Source organism: Dermacentor variabilis, chromosome 11, assembly GCF_050947875.1.
Source record: "Dermacentor variabilis isolate Ectoservices chromosome 11, ASM5094787v1, whole genome shotgun sequence".
Lineage (NCBI taxonomy): Eukaryota > Metazoa > Arthropoda > Arachnida > Ixodida > Ixodidae > Dermacentor > Dermacentor variabilis.
This window is the reverse complement of record NC_134578.1, coordinates 124,063,814-124,090,040: the sequence shown is the minus strand read 5'-3', so window position 1 is coordinate 124,090,040 and position 26,227 is coordinate 124,063,814. Positions and strand designations below refer to the sequence as shown.

The window sequence follows — 26,227 nt, the reverse complement described above, 5'->3', positions numbered from 1 at the left end:
ATACCTTATTTTCTGTTTGCGCCTCCGAGACTGCACATCCGTGTTAAATCTAAAAAACCAAGTGCATTTTAACATTTTTAAAAACTCGGCAGTCATGGTTCATGACTGCGCTTGCAGTAACTACGAATCAAGGAAACAAGTAGCCCTATCATCATCAAAAATATGTCTATTTATCCTGTACTGTTGTTGCGGTCCAATTTGTCGTGCGCGCAGTGTGTGTCTTCTTTGTGCTAGGCTTTTTCTATTTCATCTTTTATTTGAGAGTTGGTGAACTTTTTTGCCGCATTTGCAAAGTGCATCATGAGCTCCGCGTCCTCAGAAAAACGACGGAAAGTTTATTTGGAGAGGGACCAGCACTTCTCTCTACCTCGTTCGACGGCGCGCAGACGTCGGCGAGTAGCGTGGTTGCCCCAATATCAGGCGCCAGCCAGCGCTGCGTCTACGTTCATGGACGATGCCTTCGCTCCATCAACCAGCTCTGGGGTCAACGCACAGGAGAACGACGGACCGTCGATGAACCAGAACACAGGTGCAGCGGGACCGTCAGCGGAGCTCTCAAGTTCGCAAGACGGGTGGGAGGACGCGGACGCAACTGAATTGTCGTCGGAGATAAGTGATCATGACGCAGAAGGGGAAGACGATGGCGTGGGCCCTTCGCCTCCACCATTGAATGAGAACAATGGGTTTGCATCATGCCTTAAAGAGTACGGCGAAGAAACACTGCCAAACTCCACTACGACGAAGGGTGCTGCAATTTTGCTCATAATGGCGTTCGTCGTCGCCCATGGCCTGCCCTGGACAGCCCTGGAGGATTTGTTGCGGCTAATCAACGCCCTGTTTGGCCAGAGGCAAGGAGTGCTGCCTACAAGCGCATACCTGTTTAGAAAACTGTGGGCCGAACAGAAAGAGAAAATTGCTGAACATCATTATTACTGCGATGTCTGCAACAGCCTTTTAAATAGTAGTGGGAACAACCAGCTCGAGTGCCCCATATGCAAGAAGACAACAAATGCAAAGGAAGCCAGGAGTAAAGGAAATTTTTCTAACATATTTGATGTCAAAGAGCAAATAAGGCATATCGTATCAAAAACAAAGGCCTTGCTGGCGGACAGCCTCATCGCCATTCGAAATAGAGCAACAGGACAGCCTACCGGCATCACTGATGTAACTGATGCCAGACTGTGCCGTAAGATACGGATGAATCGTGCGTGGAACTGGGCAGACCTCACCATTGTTATCAACACCGACGGAAGCCCGCTCTACAAATCATCAAATTCATCTATCTGGCCCATCCAGTTCATTGTCAATGAACTCCCCCCAAGAGAGCGCCTACAACATGTGGGGCTTGGAGGGCTGTGGTAAGAAACGCGTCACCCTGACATGTTGTTGTTTCTTGACAAGTTCGTGGACATGGTGCGCAGAATTGGCACTCTGACATGGGAACATGCATCAGGGACCGTGACATCTGCTGTACATGTCATATGCTGTTCTGTCGATTCACCGGCGAGAGCACTTGTCTGCAACCAGCTGCAGTTCAATGGACATTCCGGGTACCAGTGGTGTTTGGCATGTGGCCAGCATTAACAATGTACATTTTCTTTCTTGCCTGTTACTTTGGCTAGAAATCCAAATGCAACAGTAGCACATGACATGTATAAACTATGACACAAATGATGCGGAAACACGCCTGCAGGAGATGCAGGGTTACCTACAATTTACGCTGGTATGCCACCTTTGTAGCGTGACCAGGGAGCAGTTTGCTTTGATATTAATTTCAACAGCCTTTTGCTGTTTAAAAAATATTTGCATCACTCATGGCAGCAATGTGCAGCACAAACTAAATATGTGAGGAGAAGGAGTGTTGTCTACATTGTACGGTGATGAGCCCAGTTAAACTCAGCACGTGAGTGCATTGCGGTGGTTCGCACAGCACTATTGCAGTGATGCCTGGAGGTGTGACTCCATGTGTGTCGATTGCTTCATTGTCTCCACATCCAAACAGCTTGCGCTTAATCATACGTCGCTCGCAGCAGTGCTGTGCGAGCACTGTCGTACCTGCAAAGCCAATTTTGCATAAGCGGCTGACAGATATTTCACCTTGAGCGAAATCAACTATTTCCGCGCCGGCAAACTGTTCCCTCTTGAGGAAAAATTCTTTGGCTCTGTATGTGCGACCACTAACCTTTCAAATACTGTATGCAAACACAAGGAGGGACTGGGATATGCTGCGGAAGATAGAATTATCTTCAGTGAAACACAGGCTTGTTGCACTGAAAATTCATAGCAGATAACATGTGGCAATGCCTTCAGGCATCATTACACCTGTGCAGCTGCACTGGCTGCACTGGTGCTTCACGGAGTATCGCCACACACTTGCGTATTCACTCTAACTCTGCTCATTAATGTGCTTACCTTAATTCAACATGTTAATTGCAGCAGCATCAATCTTTGTGAAGTCTGGTTCATTGCATCATGATTTGCATATGAACAGCAATTGTTTGTTGTTTTTATGGTTGCAGTGACTTAAGCAAACCTTAGTAATGTGGGTCGCTTCAAAATAAGGCAAAGTGAGTGATTGTGCCACACTGTTGACGTTTAAACAGAGTGATGGCAGGGAAGAAACAAAGTTTGTGAGACAAAGAAATTAACTTCTCACATATAAGACAGTGAAAATGACTAGGACATTGTTGCATTGGCAATATGTTTTAGGACACAGTTCTCTAATAGCATTTACCACTATGTATTTTTTTTCAGGAGCATTCCGATACGTTGACACTGAGCCAGCCCAGGAGAGGGTTTCATTAGGTGTCCTAAAGGACATGAAACGGGCCATGGAGCTTCAAATTCCTGTGGATGGACTCAAGGGACTTTCTCCCCTTGTAAACCTTCCAGAGTTCGATCTCGTCCATGGTCAAGCAGTCGAATACATGCACTGCTTCTTGCTGGGCGTCACGAGGCAGATTGCAGACCTTTGGTTTGATCCCTCAAATTCTCAAGAGGCTTTCTACCTAGGTAATGTCTGCATAATGTGTGTGCCATTTTCTGGCACTGTTTAGAATATTTGTTGAGCATTTGCTTATTTTACATACTGAGCCACATACTGCACTCTAATGAAGGTAACATTTCATGTGCTTTGCTTGCTACAGTAATTCTTCTGTGAGAGCCAAATGTAAGCCACGAGTGTTGCAAAGATCTGGCTGTTTACTCATAGAGTACATTTATTGCTTTCAGTATAGCCTTCCCCATTTGTATGTACTATCTTGATGCAATTCTTCCAGGAGCAACACACGAGATGAAAGTAGGAACTGTTTTCATCATGCAGTATATCATGGCAATAGTTAGGAGAAATTAGTTTTGTTTTCAAACTTCTATGTGCTTTGGCATGCATTAACCTCATTTTCAAGAATTTTCATTGGCATGGCACCTTGAGTAGCATTTTAAGGCATATAAACTAAAATATGCTGATGTACCAGTCTTTGTGCAGCTGGTAAAAAGGTCCTGGGGGACAAAATTAATTCTGAGCCTTCTAAAACAGCATGTGTTGGTCTTACATGGGACTCATTCACTAAATCACTGTATTGTGCGAAATGCATACTATAACCTGGTGTACGAACTCATGGCATTATACAGAAAGTGCCAGACCAAGAAGTCTTTACTCGATGTTCTATGTGTGTAGTCAGGCACGTTGCCCTCAAGGGTCACATGCTTGTTTTCACTTTCTGACTTGCCAATGGCCACACATTTACAGCTCTAAAAATACTGGTATAAAAGTTTGGTTGCAGGCACAGTTTATGATCAGCTGTAATTTAAGGACTTCTTAAGGATGCCCAAGCAACAGTGTCGTAACTTAATGGGGCCGTCATTTTTAAGTTCTTAATTATTTGCTCTAGACCTATGCTCAGCATGTCGGAAGAACTCGGAGCAAGAGGAATTATATTAATCCATGCTCACAAACACAAGTTATTAGTTGTAGAAAATTCTAAATATCAAAATACAAGTAAAATATAAGCTACCGTCAACGTGAATGTTCGCATCTCTAAATCCCTCAACTTGGCACCTGGTAATAAATTTAAAATATGTCCAATGTTTGGTTTCGGACCGAGTAGTTCCAGCACAGAAGCCCGACACAATTAGACCGCACGTTGGAAAAGTTGGGATATTACATCCTTAAGAATTTCCCACATGCTATCCAGTGCTTTGAGACACATTTCATGTTAGCCATGTTGCATAGGAACAACTTATATAAAGTGAGTGTGTGCATCATCTAGCTGACACTGATAGTAGCAGTTACAGGCCGTGTTTCTTGCTGAAGTTCATTGCACGTCTTTCAGTGTACTGTTGTGCTTTGGTAAATTTCTACAGGGTTGAGCAAATCTTCTTTTGATTCAACATTTTAAATGCTGCGTAAATGTTCCGCTTTCTTAGGAAGATTCGCCATGGTGGCTAAGGGATGCGTTCATCACTGATATCTACAGGGGGTCTGCTGTCATAATTCATCATTTTGCCTTATAATGGCTCATGAGAGACTCAAACTACGTGTCATGAATGCTTGTATGAGTGAGATGAATATTATGTTGTATAAAAGGGTGCTCTGTTGTGTCTTTCTCAGTTGTTTGCTATGAATTGGCCTTTACGAATTTCCCTGTGGTTACAAATGGTACGAATGATGCTATCATGTACGACTATATTAACCCAAGGTTTTTTTTGGTGAGAATTGTTTGCAGTAAATTTGAGCATCTATAGGTGTGAGGAGTGCACATGATTTAGCTATACATATAAACAATATAATGTCATGTATGCATAATATTGCAAACTGCCTTCAACTAGTCCTTCCCTGGTGGCAAAAGTGGACGCGCGACTAACAACAATCTGCCCACCTGATATGATTACACGGCTGCCAAGGTCACTTAGAGAAAGAGCTTTTTGGAAGGCAGCAGAGTGGAGGAATTGGCTCTTATACTACAGTCTGCCATGCTGCCTTGGTGTTCTTCATTCCCGGTACTGGAGCCATTTCGCCCTCTCAGTTGAAGCGATCTTCCCTTTGCTGACAGAGGAGCTGTCTCCTGGAGACCTTACTCATGCTGGTAGGGCGGTTTACCTTGTTGTGATTACTTGTTCTTGTTTGCTATATAAACACTGAAAATGCTTGACAGCAGTTAGAACAAGACACACTTATTTTATATCCTCATACTTCAATGGTTCACTTGTTTCATGTAATGATAAGGCCATGCAACATTTGACTGCCATACATCCACTTCCTTTTCTCTTTTTTATTTTTTTTGATGCATGGTACATATTCAGTGGTGATATTGCCTGTTCTGTACTGACTTGCCAAAGTTGTGCGATAATCGATGATGCAAGCGGTGGGTTTTATGTGGAGGTATGAGTGCTTGGGACCATGACTCTGAATCGAAGTGAAGCTACGTCGAGATCTTGAAAACGTTTTTATGTAGTGCACCGAATGCGTAGATACAGAGAAGAACAGGACACACACACAGTGCATCTTGTTGTTCTGTGTGTCTGGGTGTTAGTTGCGCTACACCAAATATCCTCCAGGATGACGTACCAACAAGCCCTAATCTCCACACCGGTCTCCCTCAAAAAGAATGGCGCTGTTCTTGCACCTGAAGTTTGATACTTTGCACGCAAGAGTGCCACCAAGTCACCTGCACATGACACATGTGTGTTTTCAATGGGCAAACCAGTGAGGGACCCTTTAAATAGCACCTAAAGAAATGACATGTGTAGCTTGTGGTTAGCAGAAGGAATGTAAATTACAGTAAATTGCCTCCAATATTTTTGAGCACACAGCAGGCAGTACCTTAATTGGTCACACAAAGCAGCCATGTATTCTAGGCAATGCGTTCAGTTGCAGTGTAAAAAAATGTACTTTTGTAAGCTTTTCACGATTCATACAACTGTATTTCAAATGTAAAATTTTGCTTGGAGACTGCTGTTGGTACAAGGTACAAAATTCAGTGCAGTGAGCCTTGAATGCTGCTGCAGAGATTTTAATTTATTTACACAATCAGGTATATTGTATGGTTCTGCTTTCAGTTTGAACAGTTGCATGAATGACTCAGGAGATAACTTTTTAAAAAAGCTTCAAAGGTATCATTGACTACATTTCATCAGTGTTCTTGTGCAAGACATTGGAGCAATAATATCAATCACCGAATTTATTTGATTCTATCGTGCCCTCGATTGTAACGCGCGCCCATTTTTCCTGACAAAGAAAACTAAGAAAAAACAAATGATAACCTCGATTGTAATGCACACCCGTTTTCCATGACCGAAAAAAAAAAACAAGAGTACAAAAAACAAAAGCACCTCGCGCTTTCATTCAGACGTACTATTTTCCCTCATTAGGAAAGAACAGATTTATTCCCAATACTCTAAAGTTGCGATGAATGAAAACACAAATGGAAGTGGCCTACCTTGCCGCCAAGATTTTCACTGCGCCGGTACGAGCCACGTGGGGCAATAGATATCGTTCGTCATTGCTATCAGACAACTCCTTATTGCTATCAACAGACCAAAGCATTTCATCCTCGGTGCCGTCCATGGCATTTGAAATCCCGCACTTTTTAAACGCCTTGTTAACCATGGCAGAAGGGATCGTTCACCATGAATCTTTTACCCATCCATCAAAGTCCTGCAGCGAGGCACGCTTCATTTTCTTGGCGGGCATGAATTCGTCGCAGCCACTGACAAGCCATTCGGTGTAGAGCGCCTGAATTCTATCTTTCACTAGCTTGTTAAAAAAAAACATCGAGCGGCTGTAGCTGCGAGGTTACGCCACCAGGTATCACAGGGTCGATGTTGCATGCAGCCAGCTTGCCCTTGATGCGCTGGTCAAGGTGGCACTTGAACGTGTCAAGCACAAGCATCCCACGCAGACCCTAACTGCCGCCGGGTCTCTTCCACCAAACGTTATCAATCCAGTCAGGGACCAAGTCCGTGGTCATCCAACCTTTTCCATTTTGGACGCACAATCACGCCACTCGGAAACACGATTCCTTTCGAGAGCGTCTTCCATCTGAAGTTAAGATACAGGGGCAGCTTGTGCCCATCTGCAGTGCAACGAAGCAATGCCGTAGTTCTTTTCGTGGCCGGAAGACAAAAAAGATGCTCTTGCTTCGCCCCCTTCTTTCCAACGGTTGTGGTGGCAGACATATCAAAGTACAGCGGCGTCTGATCAGCATTTCCAATTTGTCCGAAGTGGTAGCCGTTTCTATGGCGCAACTTATAAGCGTACCGCTGAAAACTGCAACTTCTCTTCATATTCTTCGGACAATTTTTGGCATATCCCTGTCTGCCTTCGAAGAGAAAAGCCTTTTCTTTTCCTAAAATTTGATAGCCAGCACCTGCTCGCTTTGAAGTCACTCCGCATTAGCCCTTTCTGTAGGGCTAATTGCATCGCCTGTACTTTGAGCAGATTGGTCGTCACAAGCCGCTGTGTCGCTCGCTGCTCTTGCACATATGCCGCGAGCAGCTCTTATGTTTTGGCGAAGTGGCCCTGCTTCGGTCCACTGAAACCCTTCGTTGTTGCTTTTCTGGTGAAAATATGATTTTTCTGTTTGTGCCAGTCCAGCACACAAGCTTCGGGAACTCCGAACGCCCATGATGTGGCCCGATTTCCGTCCGTCTCCATGCACATAATTTTCCTTCTAATGAGGCATCATGGTGGCCTCGGCATGTCTTCGCAGTCGGTGCTTCCATGCTGATTGAAAACGGGAAGAAAGGTGGTAGACCAGGTTACACCTGCGCCTGGGTACACGTACAACACAGAAGTATGCACATGGAGGAAGCTACGGCAGCTAGGCTAGAGCGCATACGAGGCGGCCATTTTTCGAATGCCGATGGTGATATGATAACGTGGATTTAGGGTCGTACTCGATTGTAACACACATGCAATTTTTGGACCCATTTTATTGGAAAAATGTGTGCGTTAGATTTGAGTAATACGGTAATACTTGCATTAAACTACATGGTATATTGAGTTAAAAGTTGCTTAACTTTGCCGATATGAGGAGCATCTAATTATAATTAATCCTTGTACGGATATTCCGCAGCTATGTGAATGTTAAGGCAACCTTGCATTAGTTTTCATTCTTTTTCTTCCAGGAAACCTGCTCCAAAGGTTTGTTGGCCGAACAGCAGGGTTATATGGTGTGAAGTCCTTGACCTTCAATGTCCATCTCCTAAAACACATCACAAGCAGTGTGAAGAATCTTGGACCTTTATGGTCCCATTCGGCTTTTGTTTTTGGAGGTGGGAATGGTACACTTTTGAAGCACGTGACAGCAGCGAAAGGTGTGCCAAGTCAAATTATTGAGCGAATAGCCACGTCGCAACAACTGACTGAACATCTATTCATACATCCACCTTCTCCAAACATTTTGAAACTGTGTCATGACATGCTAGGCCACAAGAAAATTATCAAATCAAGGGTTATTGAGGGAGCACGCATCTTTGGCAATGCTAGGCTGTCCGTATTGTTGTCAAATCGTGATAATCTCGCACTTAATGCATTTTGCCCAGGGTGGAAAGATGTGGTGGAATACTTTGGCATGCCCATCTCGGCACTGTTTTTTGGAGTAATCAGTATTCAAAAGGAAAAAAAGAAAGACTGCAGTGTTTTTGAGAGCAAAGATGGCAAGACATACGTTATTGACCGCATTTTCGAAATTTCAGGATTTCATAGCACTCCCTCACTTTTACTTTTGTGCAAAAAGCTAGTTGCCACAGACAGCTCCGTCAGTTTCCCTTGCCACATTAATGAATTCTTCATTTCATTAGAAACTCCCATCACTGTGGTACCCTTGTCAGACGTAGTGAAGCCTTCTATTTTCATTGATTTCCGGGATGAACAAAAGCAGTACGTTTGTGCTGTCCCAAATCTGGTAGAACGTGATTAAAGGGACACTAAAGAGAAAGAGCTGAACAGCATAAACTGATAGCGCATTTGTTCATCCTCATCACTGTCGCTAGTTGACACTTCGGCAACAACACAGGCAACGATGGCGAAAAGTCGAACCTCGTAGCCGACATGTCTTCGCGGTCGCAGCAGCGCTGCCGAGCAACTTCTTAGCATTCCAAATGCCACACACTGTAGCCAGCAGCAGATCCCTGTTGCACACCAGCGCCAACTTCTTTGTGTCACGTTCGACAGCACGGACGATGTCTAATTTTTCTTCTATGCTGAGCACCCGGCGTCTTTTTATCCGAGCTTCGGAACGACATGAGTCATCGCTTGCACGACACCATAACACTCTCTGGCATGGCATCGAAATGATGTTGATGTTGATGTGGCTTCACGTGCAAACGCACAGGGCGCTTGGAAGCCGTTTCGATCTCTGAGGCACGTTGTTCTGCCGGGCCGCCCGATGAAGACGGCGCACCGCCGTGCTTGCGCGACGAAACGTTGACATGGTACGTTTTAACCGATGCTTACGCAATAAGCTGGTACGGTTTATGCGGATACAAAACACATTATGTTCAATGGCCGCTGAGTTGAGGATTTGAATTTACTACTTTTAAAACGAAACTACTGTTTAAGCGGGTAGGGTTTAACGAGGTTTTACTGTATGCGAGGTGACCTCTTTTCGCAGTGCCTCAACTTACGAGCAAGGTCCAAAACTAAGGAAGCATCCTCAAAACTTTTCAGAAAAACTCTGAAGACACTTAAGCACTTCTTATGAGTTGTGAATACGAAAGCATTATAATGTCAATTTGATCGCCACTGAGTGGTCCTTTGAGTTATGAACTCTTTGCGGGCAAGTAAGTGCGTTGAGACGCTTTGTTTGTTTTGATTTCACCTTACGGAGGCGCAGTTAGAATGCAAGCGATAGCTTGCAGGGACAAGGAACACACGGATAGCACAGGCTTCTGACAGGGAGAGTGACGAGGCATTGCAGCAGTGCCCTCTCCCCTCACGCACCTGGCACGCTATCACAACAGCAGGAGTTCCCTTTTACCCACTCTCCTCTGTTGATGTGGCGTCGCAGCCAATGGGAAATTCGTTGAGACCCGCTCGTGGCATGGCAGCCAAAGGGAATTGCTGGTTCGCTGCTACACATGACAAGACGCTGGCTTTTTCACTCATTGGGCCACATGATGCCTTCGCATCAAAATTATATTCATTAAAAACTTAGATCTGATTTCATGTTTGAGGGATAGGTACGTGTTACCATGAAGGAGACATTAAAATCTTGGAAGTCCCAAAACTTCTGGAATGCATGCATTTCTATGTTGTATTCAGTACTGCTCTAGACCCAAGGTCTCAAACTGGCTCAAAACACAGGCAAATTTACAAGGACATTTGACTGTTGCAAGCTATCCTCACCTTTAGGCAGTATAGCTTAAGTTCACCAGGGTGCTTCTGTTCCTACCAGGAAAGAGAAATGTTCCTATATTTTTTGTATTATATTTATACCATGCAAGATGCTATGCAAATTTCCTTGTTTGGTACGTGTGTTGCTTTTTTGCAAATGCAATTTAGCCGTCATGAACATTGAAGCTTGCAGATTTATGTCATGTGATGTGTAATATGCGCCCCATTGTGTATTTCCTGCAACCATACAATTAATCTTGGCCATTTCCAGTTATATAAATGCATAGTTATGTGTCAATTTTTCATCATGTTGTCTACTGTGTCAATTGGGAATACTGATTCTTGAGTTGCAGAGTTGAGTGATCTGTGACATAGGCTTGTTTCACCCAAAAAGATCATTTAAAAGCCTTCACCCAAAAAGATAACGTTCTCTGGCGGCCTTGGCGGCAAAAAGTACGTTCCACGTCCGCCACCAAGGTCTGTGAGTGATGGCGCTGGCTAACGCTCCCACGGTTCTACTGGGACACATAAATACCCAAGAAAGTGGATGAAATTGCTGAAATAGCTGAATTGGTAGAGCATCGCAGGCGAAATGCGAAGGTTGTGGGTTCGGTTCCCACCTGGGGCAAGTTGTTTTTTCATCCTCTTTAATTTCCGTTAATTCATCGTTTCTTTATGTTCATTTACCAAGCACAAGTAATTTCCCCTATGTTGTCCTTGGTGTCAGTGTTTGTTGGCTTCTCATGATATGACTAATAAAAATCGGGCCCCTCGGTTAACCCCCTTTCTTCTCATTGTAAACATTAAAAGTAATTCAAATTTTTGTTGTAATAAATTTGTTAGATTCACAGAAAAACTTGTATTTGCAATACAGTATCGCAGGCGCTTTATGAATGTTTGCAATTTTAACATTCCTTTTTGTGTTGTTTTCTTGTTGAAATATGAAACTACTGCTTATCATATTGTTTTGTTTATATCCTAGATTCCTATTAGCCTTTACGGCTATAGATTCAATCATGATCAAATTGTGCGAAAGAATACATACTGATTTTGCAAAATTGTTCAACCTAAAGGTGTGCAATGAAAGAGTTCATTCATGCTTTTTTTGAAAAGTCAGTGCATTCTGCTGCTTCGATTTGTACACATAATTTGCATCACAAGTGAATCCGGTTGTAAGATCTTTAGTTTCTAGATAATGAAATATGTATGATGTGACTGTAGATTGTTATGCACTGCTTTGTGGAAGAAGTTAACAATGTATAAACATTTCAGGATTGTAAGGTGTTGTAAATGTGCGAGAAAGATTGACTGTAAATGATGCACACAGTCATCTACTTTTAAAGAAAATGCAAGTGGCCGTGCTCCAAGGAGCGTCAGATGCGGCCATTGGACAAGCTGCTTGCATATGCATGTTTAGAGCCAAAGGTGGGGCGTGTGGCTTGTCATTTGCTACTGTTCTGGCACGTGCAAAACTCAAGCATTGAAGCAATTCCTTGGATGCTTGACAGCACACTTCTATTGAAAATGAGTCTGGGACAACTTGTTCACAATTTCTAGTAGTTCGTTGTGCTACTTTCCATAAAACACTCGGTGCTTTATGTAGGGCGATATGAAAGACTGGTGTTTGTGCGCTTCAATGCAAGCAAAATCTTTGATGCCAGTATCAGGTGAGGCTGTGCACATGCTGGCAGAGTAGCAGATGGCACGCTAGACGTGCTCCCTCTGGCTCAATGCACCTGCATAATTAGTTCTAGTGGCCACATGTGGCGCAACGTAATTGTTTTGGGCACTCGCATGTTTCCTTTTATAGCTGATGCCCCTGTACATGTTTATCAGAGCTTAGATATATAAGCTTATACAGTGCAACCTCGTTAAACCATACCTGGCAGGCATGAAGGAAAAGTATGCACAAACTGTACAGCTTAACAGGTGACAAAAAAATTGCAGCCATGTACCTAGAAAAAAGTTCAGATGCATTGCTCAATGAAAAAAGCATCTGAAGATGCTTTTGTTCTCAAGTGCAGCGAAAAAAATGTGACACTTCAGCAGCCTGAACGAGACAACTGCAGTCTCAAATTTGTTTATTACTGGTATCAGCTTCTTCAACAGCTCTTTTTGAATCGCAAAGAGGCACATAATATCCAATGCCTTTGCAGCATCCACAACTGTTGGGCATGGTACGTCTGACATTGCATCTTCCTCGTCATTGTTGCATGCTCCCAGCGTTGGTTGGGGTACAACAATACCAACACTGTCGTCAGTTAAGTCTGGACGCGTTGCAATGTTGCTGTCAATGTCACGGAAGGTACAGAATGGGATGCTACTTGCTGCACATTGCTGTTTCAAAACCTCCGCTCGGAGGCTGTCGCAAGGATTGATCGTCCTCAATGTCACTTCGTGTCCCACCTTGCAAGCATCACCCGTTCATGAGTCAAACTTGGCATACCTAAAGTAGGGCTGCACAGCTGGTTGCTCTCCTTGCTACCCCGAGTAAGTGAGCAAGTGCATGCAGGGCTCCGGGAAAAGCAGTGGAGTAGAATTCCCCTTGTTCCATCGCAAGCAGAATGCTACACAGCAGGTTCTTGTAGTTTTGCTTCACAGTGCGGATGACACCCTGGATCAAAGGTAGTGCAACAGTGGCTGTGTTGGAAGGCAGAGAGTCTATCGCTGAGAGGTTTTGCACTTCAATGTGTGATGACAAATTACCTACAAAGAAAAGGATGTTTCTTCCCAGCACTGATGCTATCCAGGTTCCTCACATATTCTTCAAATAGCTTGGTCATCATCCATGCTTTCTTCTCGCAATGCAGCATGCCGATGGCAGTCGGCTACCCTTAGAGCATCTAGACTTGCCATTCTTTCCAATTACCAAGAGCGGCGTGTGATCACTTCCTGTCATGTTCGCAACCAAAGCAACACAAATTCTGTCTCGCATGCTTGCAGCCTATACAACTTTCCCCTTTACACGCAATAGTCCTTTCAGGCAGTAGCTTGTGGTACAGGGCAGATCTGTCCACATTAAATATGTCTTTGGTAGGATAGATTTCCAAGAACTCGTGAAGTTGCTAGTGCTTCCAATCCTCTGCAGCATGTGTGTCTGCTTCTGCGCCTTCTCTGGACATGACTCTCACCTTGATGCAGTAGCGGTTCTTAATTCTTGACAGCCACCCATTGCTACAAACAAGAATCATGTGTGAGCTGCAAGGCAAATATCTTGGCTTTTTTCTAGCAGGAGGGGTCTGCTGACAGAAAAGTTTTGTGTCCATCGCACTATAATGCCTCTTCGACATCCAAATACGTCGATCCCAATAAACGACACCTTTTGAAATTGCATACCAAAGCTGCACCGAGCCAAGATGGAACTGGCCCTGGTCGTGTCTGCAAATTCGTTGTCTCCATTTTAGATGCTAGCTTTACATTGTGCTTTTAAGAAGAATGTTAATTCTAGTTGAATCTGCAGTATATCCTAAAAATCTTGCACTAAGAAGGTGTATACCATACTACACCATGCACTATAAGGTTTATGGTAACCTACATCTAGGTACGAAATAAACCATGATTTAGGTGGTCACAAAATGCATCAAGTTCAATGGTAGCATTAGCAGTCACAGTTTCAGGTTGCACGGCTACTGTTTGTGCACGGAGCTATACAGCTTAATCGGATATGGTTTGACGAGGTTCCACTGTATATAATTGCACTGGAACATTTATGCTTTGATGATTTATATAAAATATACACAGGTTAATAAAGGACATTGCTTGCAAGTGTTTTGTGTGTATGTCTGTGTGAATGCTAGCATGCAGCTTTATTGAAAGCCATAATGCTAGATATTGGTCACAATTTCTATACAGCTAAAAAAATGGCCCTGTGCGCATACCTTATTTACTAGGTGTTAAAATTGTCTGGACAGCCAAAGAAATGTTTCTAAACCTGTTCGAGCATTAAACTGCATGGCATGATTTCATCCAGTATGGCTGTTACATAGGTGCAGTTTGATTAAGACCAGTATTATGAGTCAGTTTAATTACCAAACAGGACCCCTGTTTAGGCCCATTTCTGTGCCGAAGAGGCCTGTTTAAACTGGTTTGCAGGCTAAACGGGTCCTTGTTTAGACCTGTTTGTTGCCAGTGTCCAGTAAATACCAGTTTATTTACCAAACTGGGCCCCTGTTTAGGCCTGTTTATATGTCAGAGGGTCCAGTTTAAAGCTGTTTGCAGGCCAAACGGGTCCTTGTATAGACCTGTTTGTTGCCGGTGTCCAGTATAAACCAGTTTATTTACCAAACAGGGCTCCTGTTTAGACCTGTTTATATGTCAGAGGGTCCAGTTTAAACCTGTTTGCGAGACAAACAGGATCCCATACAGACCTGTTTGCATGTAAACGGGTCCTGTTTATACCTGTTTGTTGCTAAACAGGTCCCTGTTAAACCCAGTTTAAACCTGTACAATCCAGTTCGAATTTAAATAGGATTTTCCAATAGGGTTACCTTCTTTGATATATCCTAAAGGCAATATTTCCAATTTCGCATTGTTCCCATTTTTTATCTCTGCCACAGGATTGTTTTATGATGGTATGCGGTGATATTTCTTTTTGTGCTCTTTTCAAGCTTCTAGCTGATTGGTAACATTCCTTGGAGGCAGTTACCATCCGATTCATACTCTTGCATTTTTCAGTCTACTTCTTCCATTCGCTCCGATGTCACTTCTGCATAACTCTAGTCCATCTAATAGCACGTGCACTTTACTATGATAAATCAGACACTTTAGTACACTCCAGGTTTTTCTGTTCATTTTTGTATGTGTACTTGGAATTTTGTTTATGTGCTAGTGAATGTTCAATTTCGAGTTCATTACGAATCCTTTCTGCGACTTTTGTCATTGTTGATGTACTTTTACTACTATTTGCATTTCTCACACAGTTTGTTCGAACGTTGCATAAGCATTACATTTTAATAAAGTGTTTTTGCTTTGTCACAATGTTCTCATTTCATGCACTCTTGGCATGAAGGGCTTGGTCTGGCCACCTGCCAAGACGTGGCCATTTGTTCTTTGCAGGATGTCATTCCCATTGTGGTTGTAAGCATCGCAGCTTACTAAAGGCGGCATTAAGGATTCATTATTCCTAACAGGCTCATTTTCGTGCGACTTGGTAGAGCATGCGCCGGCCATGCGGGGAACAATGCTTGGCACTGCGCCATGGCTCTTACAGTCAACACCGACGCTTCTACTCATCTGGGGCGCGATTGGAGATCGTTGTTCGAAACGCCCGATCAGTTTCACCTCACGCGATTGACCTAGGCCGTGCCAACGGCCTGGGCCAGTGAGGTCTGTTTCGCGTGAGACGAAACTAAACGCGTGTTTGAACAACGATGTCTGATCGCGCCCGTCACCCGCGAAAATTAGCTTCAGATGATCGTAAACCTTTCAAGACCGCTTCTAGACCAGCTTTCTGATAACGTCCTAAAAACGTTTAGAAATTGGTTACGAATAGTTTTGGCAAAGGGATTACTTGTGCCTTTCCCAATCCTATTTCTAGACCAGCTTTTCGAATACGTCTTGCAGACCTGTTCTAGATCGTCTCAAGAAAGTAATTAAGCCGGACATTAGCAGAGATATACGACGTTTTCCCGCCGAAGTTCTCTCATTCGTGTCTTCTTTAACCCGTTTTTATCGTCTTGGATAAACGCTACGAAAACGTTACGTATCTCTTTTGTCCTACCTGGGTGGCGTGTTCACCACTATGCTTTCTCCTGTAGGGTTACCCAGACCTTAAAGCGTGTGGTAGTTAAAGTGTGGCACGACTTGCAATAGAATAGTGGAACCGTTAAAAAAACGCAAGAAGCGTGGACATTGCAAGAAATACTTGAATCCTGGTGCCAAGTTCTTCGTGCCTAGGTCTACAGATTCATCGGCGCGGCTCCGAATGGCAGGTGCAGAAGCGGTACGTAATTCAAAGTTTCTTTCGACTGATGTACGTGCGCATGTCGAATGATCGAGTTCCGAAAAGTAACCAGATATGGTGCGCTGTCTGCAGAAATCCCAGCCGGGCAGTGTTTCCTGCGATCTTAACCTGGACGACAGCATAATGACGCACCGAGAATGCATCGCGGAGGCGTCAACTGCGCCGGTCGACGCACATTGCATGGAACATTCCCAGGACAGTCGTGCAGCGTCTGCTATAAACCTTGAATTCTCCAGCACTTATGTGCGCGGATGTGACTTTCCCGGAAATGTCGATTTTAAGCATACACGATGTTCGCACTCGATTCTATGAACAATTGGTCAAATGCATTCCTGCGACATAGTGTAACTTTTCTATTTGATGCGTTTCTTACGTACAAACTGACTACATTAGTTGTCGATAAGCGAATAGACTACCAGCTCTGCATTTGAAATTTTTTCTAGGGCACTGAGCAAATCAAATTATGATACCTCTCACTCATATTTAAATAGGCGAGATTTACTTAATATTACTGCTTGTTCACAAACAATAATATATTTACAGGTAGTACCTAGCAAAGATGCACAAGAGCAAGCCTCGGAAAAAAGGACTTCAGCCAGCCAGACGCGCAACACGAAGATTCCGGACAAGGGGAGGACTGCAGCCCGCCAGTTGCTCAAGACGAAGAATCTGGACAAGGGGAGGACTTGAGCCAGCCATATGCTCAAGAGGAAGACTCGGAGATTGAAGTTCCCTGTTTTGCGAATTCTGCCTGCGGTCTGCTAGGTGAACTGTTTGGCGAAATTGTTCAAGACAGTGTTGCAGTTTCAAAAGGTGATATTCTGCTCATGGTCTTAAAATTTGCTGTCCAGCACAGCTTGACTTTTTCAGCACTAATGGATTTGGTTGCAATGATTAACTTGTTTTTTGAAAGGCCAGTTCTTGCCCATTGTCAGCACATGCTTAAGAAAATAATTGAAGGACCTGGCACGCCAATGAGTTTCCACTTCTTTTGTCCAGAATGTTCCTTGTACATAGGTCGCGTTGATCCAAGTTCACCCTTTCAGTGCTCGCGATGCAACCGCAACATATGTTTTTCATCAGTCAACAATGTATCTTTTTTGTACTTTTTGATATACCTTCGCAACTCCAAAAGGCACTGAAGGGATGCGACTTCTTAGACCTGACAGAGCCTCTTGAAGCTAAAGACAGTTTTTCAGATATTTGTGATTGAGACCTGTACCGTGCTTTTGTGGCCTCGACAGCAAATGCTGGGCATAGAATTAGTTTTATGTTAAATGCAGATGGTGCACCCCTTTTTAAATCAAGCGGTACTGCAATTTGGCCAATTCAGTTTCTTGTAAATGAACTGCCAGTCACACAAAGAATGCATAAAGTGATTTTGGCTGCCTTGTGGTTTGGCAAGAAAAAGCCTGACATGGTGCTCTTTCAGGATGCATTTGTTGATTCTGTAAATGACCTTTCTCAGAAAGGATTCAGTCTTGAGCACAATGGCAGCACAAAAAATTTCAAGGCCTTCTGCATTTGTTGCGCTGTAGATTCAGTCGCCAGGGCACCAATGCAAGGTGTAATGCAGTTTAATGCATATCACGGATGCAATTGGTGCCTTCAAAAGGGCGAAAGAGTTCTACGTTCCACAAAGTACCCAGTACAGCAAACGGTACAGGAAAGAACAGAGCTGCAAATGATTCAGGATATGCGAGAAGCTGTTGCTGGAGGCAGGCCCGTAAATGGTGTCAGAACTGTGTCGCCACTGATCAGGTTGGAGCACATTAATATAGTGTGGGGGTTCGTCCCTGACTATATGCATTGCATATTGCTTGGTGTTGCAAGGCAGTTCGTGGAACTGTGGTTAGATGACACCAGTTGCAAGTTTTATATGGGAGCACAGCAAGGTGTCATTGACACAATCACTCCTGCAAATGTGAAAAGAATGCCAAGGCCAACAAGGGAACGCAAATTCTGGAAAGCAAAGGAATGGGAGAATTGGCTCCTGTATTATAGCTTGCCAGTTTTGAGGGCATAGCTGATCGCTCATGCATACAACATTGGGCCTGCCTGGTGGAAGCATTGCATATAATGCTGCAGAAAGAAATCGCATCGTCACACCTTACTCTTTGCGAAGAACTCTTACTAGAGTTTCATGTTCGAGCTGAACTGTTGTATGGTAAATGTTCTATGACCTTTAACATGCACCAACTAACTCATATTGGAAAGAGTGCACCAGTGCGGTCCTCTCTGGGCACACTCTGCATTTCCATTTGAAGCGGGTAACGGTTGCCTAAAAAAGGCAGTGAAGTCAGCAAATGGTATCCCCCACCAAATCTGCCGTATGCTACATATGGAGGAAACTATTCAGGTTCTATTGGACACAGCTGCTGAACCAAGAGTTCTTGCTTACTTCAACTCGCTGGATGCCAAGGAAACTCAGAAAACTCTCAAAGTGATGGGATATGTTCGTTTGTTTGGAAGGGGTGTTCATTTCTCTGCATCAAGTAGGCTGTCTGAAGGTGCTAGTGAACTGCCAACATTGTGCAGTATCCCCGAATGCTTAAGGGAGGTGTTCTTTTCACTGGGAGAGAGTATTCGGCAGGAAAAAGAACTAATAGTTCTGTAGTACAACTTATTGTAAATACCTATGTATTTATTGAGAACATTATTTGCAAAAACGAATCAGAAGCACTTGTTATTGTTAAGCCCTTGAAGTGCAAGCCCTTAAAGTACAGTCTAGTGACAATGAAACACATGTTAAAGGCTGTAGAAGAACTATCAACGGAGATTATAATTCAAGCTACAAAGATTGCGACTGTTTGTGTGTTTTTAAAAACACAAGGAAATACATACATCTCGCCAGTACCAAGCTCATTTACAATGTAGCCAATATGATGAAAAGTTGCAATTATGTGCCTCACTGTGTTATTTATTAGCAATATTGGTTTTCAGTTTCACCTGCGGATTTTTTTTACTGTGCCCCAGGTTGCAGAAAAGTGCCTGTTACTGCACAAAAATTGGGCACATGCTGGAAGCCGTAATTAATGTCTTTGGATTAGTTCTGACTTAGCCAATCAATGAGTTAGCGGTAAGAGGGAAAATAGAGGAATTCCAGATCAAGGTACAGAACAGGTATTCGGCTTTAACTCAGAAGAGGACCTTAGTGTTGAAGCAATGAACGAAAATCTTGTGGGCATCATTAAGGATTGTGCAATGGAAGTCGGTGGTAACTCCGTTAGGCAGGATACCAGTAAACTATCGCAGGAGACGAAAGATCTGATCAAGAAACGCGAATGTATGAAAGCCTCTAACCCTACAGCTAGAATAGAACTGGCAGAACTTTCGAAGTTAATCAACAAGCGTAAGACAGCTGACATAAGGAAGTATAATATGGATAGAATTGAACATGCTCTCAGGAAGGGAGGAAGCATAAAAACTGTGAAGAAGGAACTAGGAATTGGGAAGAATCAGATGTATGCGTTAAGAGACAAAGCCGGCACTATCACTACTAATATGGATGAGATAGTTCAAGTGGCTGAGGAGTTCTATAGAGATTTATACAGTACCAGTGGCACCCACGACGATAATGGAGGAGAAAATAGTCTAGAGGAATTCGATATCCCACAGGTAACGCCGGAAGAAGTAAGGAAAGCCTTGGGAGATATGCAATATGCAAGGGGGGAAGGCAGCTGGGGAGGATCAGATAACAGCAGATTTGTTGAAGGATGGTTGGCAGATTGTTCTAGAGAAACTGGCCACCCTGTATACGCAGTGCCTCATGACCTCGAGCGTACAGGAATCTTGGAAGAACGATAATATAATCCTAATCCATAAGAAAGGGGACGCCAAAGACTTGAAAAATTATAGACCGATCAGCTTACTGTCGGTTGCCTACAAACTATTTCCTAAGGAAATCGCAAATAGAATCAGGAACACCTTAGACTTCTGTCAAGCAAAGGACCAGGCAGGATTCCGTAAAGGCTACTCAACAATAGATCATATTCACACTATCAATCAGGTGTTAGAGAAATGTGCGGAACATAATCAACCCTTATATATAGCTTTCATTGAAAACGAGAAAGCGTTTAAATCTATCGAAACCTCAGCAGTCATGGAGGCATCACGGAATCAGGGTGTAGACGAGCCGTACGTAAAAATACTGAAAGATATCTATAGCGGCTCCACAGCCACCGTAGTCCTCCATAAAGAAGCAACAAAATCCCAATAAAGAAAGGCGTCAGGCAGGGTGATATGATCTCTCCAATGCTATTCACAGCGTGTTTACAGGAGGTATTCAGAGACCTGGAATGGGAAGAATTGGGGATAAATGTTAATGGAGAATACCTTAGTAACTTGCGATTCCCTGATATTTCCTTGCTTAGTAACTCAGGGGACCATTTGCAATGCACGCTCACTGATCTGGAGAGGCAAAGCAGAAGAGGGGGTCTAAAAATTAATCTGCAGAAAACTAAAGTAATGTTTAACAGTCTCGGAAGAGAACAGCAATTTACAATAGGCAGCGAGGCACTGGAAGTCGTAAGGGAATACATCTACTTAGGGCAGGTAGTGACGGCGGATCCGGTTCATGAGACGGAAATAATCAGAAGAATAAGAATGGGCTGGCGTACGTTTGGCAGGCATTCTCAGATCATGAACAGTAGGTTGCCATTATCCCTCAAGAGAAAAGTGTATAATAGCTGTGTCTAATACCAGTTCTCACCTACGGGGCAGAAACCTGAAGGCTTGCGAAAAGGGTTCTACTCAAATTGAGGATGACGCAACAACCTAAGGAAAGAAGAATGATAGGTCTAACGTTAAGGGATAAGAAAAGAGCAGATTGGGTGAGGGAACAAATGCGAGTTTATGACATCTTAGTTGAAATCAAGAAAAAGAAATGGGCATGGGCAGGACATGTAATGAGGAGGGAAGATAACCGATGGTCATTAAGGGTTACGGAATGGATTCCAAGGGAAGGGAAGCATAGCAGGGGGCAGCAGAAAGTTAAGTGGGTGGATGAGATTAAGGAGTTTGCAGGGACGGCATGGACGCAATTAGTACATGACCGGGCTTGTTGGAGAAGTATGGAAGGCCTTTGCCCTGCAGTGGGCGTAACCAGGCTGATGATGATGATGATGACTTCGCCTTTTTCAACCTCTTTGGGCACTGCTTGTCAGTACTAGACTTTTTCCTCAGCATAATAATGCTCACTTTAATAAACACAGTTGGCCAATTTTGCAGGGCAAAATGTAAAGATCTTATAGAAAGAATAAGTGGTTAAATTTTATAATTTAAATGAATTAGATATCTGTTATGGTTATCTTGACGTCATATTTTTATGATTTTAGTAACACTACAAACCATGAGAAATTTTTTGAATCTGAAGAAAACCTGTTTACAAAGCTGTATGAAACAATGTGCACCCAAGCACACTATTTTGAGAAAGGTTTCCTGCAATTGCTATCTAATATGAAAAAAAAAAGCTTGTGATGTGAGAATATGAAATTTTTCAGGAACAAATAAGCCATTGCTGGCTTCACATTTAGTAAAATCTAAGTTCATTGTGCATTCACACACACTGTTCTGAGGGGACACGAAATTATAGTATGAGGGTAATTTTGGCTTTTGCTTGTTGCACATTAGGGATGTGTGATGTGTTCATCAGCTTCATTTGGAAATATTCACATTTGCAGCTTTCCTGTATAGCCTTCATATTCTATTCTCTTCGTTTAGCATTATGTAAAGTAGTCTATATAGCCGATTGGGGCACACATTTCGTGTGTAACAGTCGTGAAACTGTTTGCTTTATAGCCAGTTGGGGCACACATTTCGTGTGTAACACTCGTGAAACTGTTTGCTTTATAGCCAGTTGGGGCACACATTTCGTGTGTAACAGTCGTGAAACTGTTTGCTTTATAGCCAGTTGGGGCACACATTTCGTGTGTAACACTCGTGAAACTGTTTGCTTTATAGCCGATTGGGGCACACATTTCGTGTGTAACACTGGTGAAACTGTTTGCTTTATAGCCAGTTGGGGCACACATTTCGTGTGTAACAGTCGTGAAACTGTTTGCTTTATAGCCAGTTGGGGCACACATTTCGTGTGTAACACTCGTGAAACTGTTTGCTTTATAGCCAGTTGGGGCACACATTTCGTGTGTAACAGTCGTGAAACTGTTTGCTTTATAGCCAGTTGGGGCACACATTTCGTGTGTAACACTCGTGAAACTGTTTGCTTTATAGCCAGTTGGGGCACACATTTCGTGTGTAACAGTCGTGAAACTGTTTGCTTTATAGCCAGTTGGGGCACACATTTCGTGTGTAACAGTCGTGAAACTGTTTGCTTTATAGCCGATTGGGGCACACATTTCGTGTGTAACACTGGTGAAACTGTTTGCTTTTAGGCATCATGCCCATTTGTGAAATTAGTGTTCTTATTGGATTTTGTGTTTCATGAATAAATTAGTGGATGGCGTGTTTCTGAATAAATCTGAGTTTCATTTCTTATATTTACTTCATAATTTAGGACTAATGTATGCATGGTTGACCAAACCCAAGTACATGGTGCATGCATCGTGTCCCTCACAGCCCAATAAGTTATCTTTCAGGACACATGTGCACCCCACAAAGAAAACCTATATATATATATATATATATATATATATATATATATATATATATATATATATATATATATATATGACTCCAGCTTTCGTAAAGAGGTTTGCTAGGCTTCATACTGCACGCATGTATCTATACACCTCATTCCAGTTTCTTTGAATGGGTTAGTAAACTGGAAGTATGATTTCCCAGTTCGGTACGCTGTAGTTTATTCCCATTGGTAGTCAAGTTGGATTCAGTTAGAAATGTAAGGTGGGTCTGCATAGCTGGTTCTAATTGGTAAGGCCAATTGGACTTGGTTGCATATCTGACTCAGTTGTAACCAATTGGAGCTAATGATTTCCCAATTGGGCCCAGTTGATTCCAATTGGCAAGTCCATTTGGACTCAATTGGTTTCGCTTTGACTCAGTCATAACCAGTTGGAACTAGGGATTTTCCAATTGGGTCCAGTTCATTCCAATTGGCACCTCCAGTTGGTTTCTCCTCTGACCCAATCCTAACCAGTTGGAAGTAGGCATTTTCCAATTGGTTCCTATTGGTTCCAGTTGATCACTATTGGAAAAGCCAATTGGAGTCAATTGCTTTTTTTTTTGACTAGGAATACTGATAGCACCGACACCGGTATTAAAGTCGACGTGGCCAATTGTTATAATTGTGCCGTGACGACGCTGCACCAGCAACGCCCTACCGGCCTCCCCAAAATCGGCCGCTGATCAAAATCACACCATCTGCGGGAATGGCTGCGTATCTGTTTTGTTTTATTTGGTAAGATGTTGCACACGTACAGGCCTGTGGACTTACATGTGCGGTTACACTGACACATTAGTTAATTTCCCAGAAGTATTGCACAAGCTTATGCGAAGCGGAAAAGAAGTTTTGGATTGTTCCGCAAAGTTGCGTGAAAAGCTGTCTCGCTCGGGTCTCAATAATCTGGTACAGCGCTGCCATGAGAAGCCAGTATGCTGTCAGGATGAAGACTCACCCACGAGTGTTTATGTAGCTATTTTGCATTGAACACACGAATTATATGCGAGCTCAAAAGTGTAAAGAGCAAGAGACAACTGTTGAAATTAGCAGTAACAACCCTCAGTGGTCCCGGTCACCGTTGTCTATTTCTGAATTTCTTATTCAATATGGATATCGTTACCGCAAAATCGATGTTCTAGCACTCCACGATGTACCTGTCGATGGTAACAAAACTTTTGCTCATCTAGAGATGCTGCAGCTGACGCGGTGAAGTGAAAGCGCATCTTGGCTTTTAAAATGTAAATATAAACAGCAACCTAAACAGCGATTTTTACTGTTGACATAGCCAAAATGTACTTTACCAGGTATGTTCGGCGTGGTGTAGTGGTAAGATGCTCGTCTCGGGACCATCAGGTCCGAAGTTCGAATCTCAGGCGAAAGCTTTCTTTATAGTCTTTTCTTTCGTACTAATAATTTTACATATCCTTAAAGAGGCCTCTGTCAATTTTTAATCAAATATTGATCAGGAACTACAGAATTTTCGACTACAGGACGTCACACTACAGAGAACAGAACGACACTCACAACGTCCCAAAAAACGACAGACTGAAAATTTCCTGTTGTGTTCTTCAAGTGGGTGAGACGTCTATACGGCGTATACGCAGATTGCTGTCCTCTGTATTAAAAGGAACGTTGCTGAAACACGTCGTACAAGACGCTGTACGACTCGCATAACATCGAAATGCAACGCCGTCACCATCCATGAGATCACCGAAAGCACGCTCGCTTTCGGTGGCGGCCTACAGATGGCAGCACAGGTAGCGCCGGTAAAGTTACAGGTGACGTTATTTTGCCGTCTTCAGCTGTCGCTACATGTGAGTGCACATTGACGCCGTCCGATGTAGTTGTTTAATCGTGTGTACGCTGTGCCGAGAGAAATTGTGGTGCATTTTGTATGCATTGAGAATCACAAAACCCCTGTGACCGCGTAATGTAGTCCGCAGTATCCTTAGTGTGGTGCGCCGATGTCGAAGATATGACCCTTCGCGCTTTCTTTGTTCCGGGCTCATGAAAAGGATCCCCTCCTCTGGCACTCTCGCATCGTATCACACTGTACGGAAGAATTTGGTGAAAGTTGTGCTATTACGTCCTGTAGTTGATCCGCAATTCAACAGTGTGTGCGCCGGAAGGACGGTTGGTGCAGTCGATGCCGCGACACCTGTGACACTAAAAGGAGCGTTTTCCGAGTACGCCTAGAAAGGTAAGTCAGGCGCTTGCGCGCATTCTTCCTGTCTATGGTCCGTGAAGTGTGCGTTCTTGTGCGTATCGCAAGATCCGTAAAACAACCGAATCCGGATTAGTATAGCAGCAAGAATTATAAATGTGCTTTTCAAATGGTTGTTCTTCATGTCGCAGTGCACATTTAGCAAAAAGTTCCATAGAAATTGCCCTAAAACGTATTCATGTTACCAACAGCTCTATCTGTGGTTTATTTGCTTTCACCTATGAAGCACGCTGGCGCGGGTGGTTCTTTGATCTAAATGGGCACAAAAATTCAAGCAAGGAAAGTTAGTTTGTATGCATAATTTTTCATTGAGAAATGGTATAGGCATTTCTAGAAGTAGTACGTCGATGTGTCGTCTTCACAGCTAACAGCTGCGCGAGATAGCACCCGATTTCTTCGTCGACGCATGGCCAGATATTTAACTTGTATGAAAATTCCTCTGTTTATAGAGTGTCGTCAGATGACGGGTATTAGTGTCCTGTGTGTTTTCGTGTACTTGTAAAGGGTTCCGATCTTGCAGAGAAGCCGAAATTACAAAAGCAATGTTTCTTTTTAATCGAAAAATCTTTCTCTTTTCTGTATTCTCTCTCCAGAAAAAAAGGTGGTCTGTTGTAATTTTGAGCGCATTGTCCTTTGGGAGCAGTGCTTTGTTGCGCCGCATAAACAAATTAGGTTTTTGAACGGTTTTCATGTCTTAAGGAATCTTTTTATAGTACAATTCACATTTCACTTTATACAGCTGTACGTTTGTGTGAAGCTTTTCATAGTAGCTACATGTTTGCTACAGTTCGATTTACGTGTTATTTAACGGCCTGTGATGTTACAATCAGATATTTGCACAACCAGTTGCAGCTTCACGTAATTGGTTCTATGAGACTTTTTTTCAAAATATGACGTGATCTTTTTATATCACAAGTTTGCAGTTTTAGCAGGGATTACAATTAATTAAACATTTATTATTGTTTAGGGATGGAACGATTTTGTGAACCAGAGACACCTCCACATATGCACCTGCGGCACTTCTTCAGCCTCAACAGCACGGCAAAGTACCTGATGTCCATGCTGTGA

At 43.2% G+C, this 26,227-nt stretch overlaps 1 pseudogene; it reads left to right on the top strand.

Moving 5' to 3' along the window:
* Positions 1 to 447: 447 nt before the first annotated feature.
* On the top strand, positions 448 to 26,227 carry LOC142563493 (uncharacterized; annotated as a pseudogene).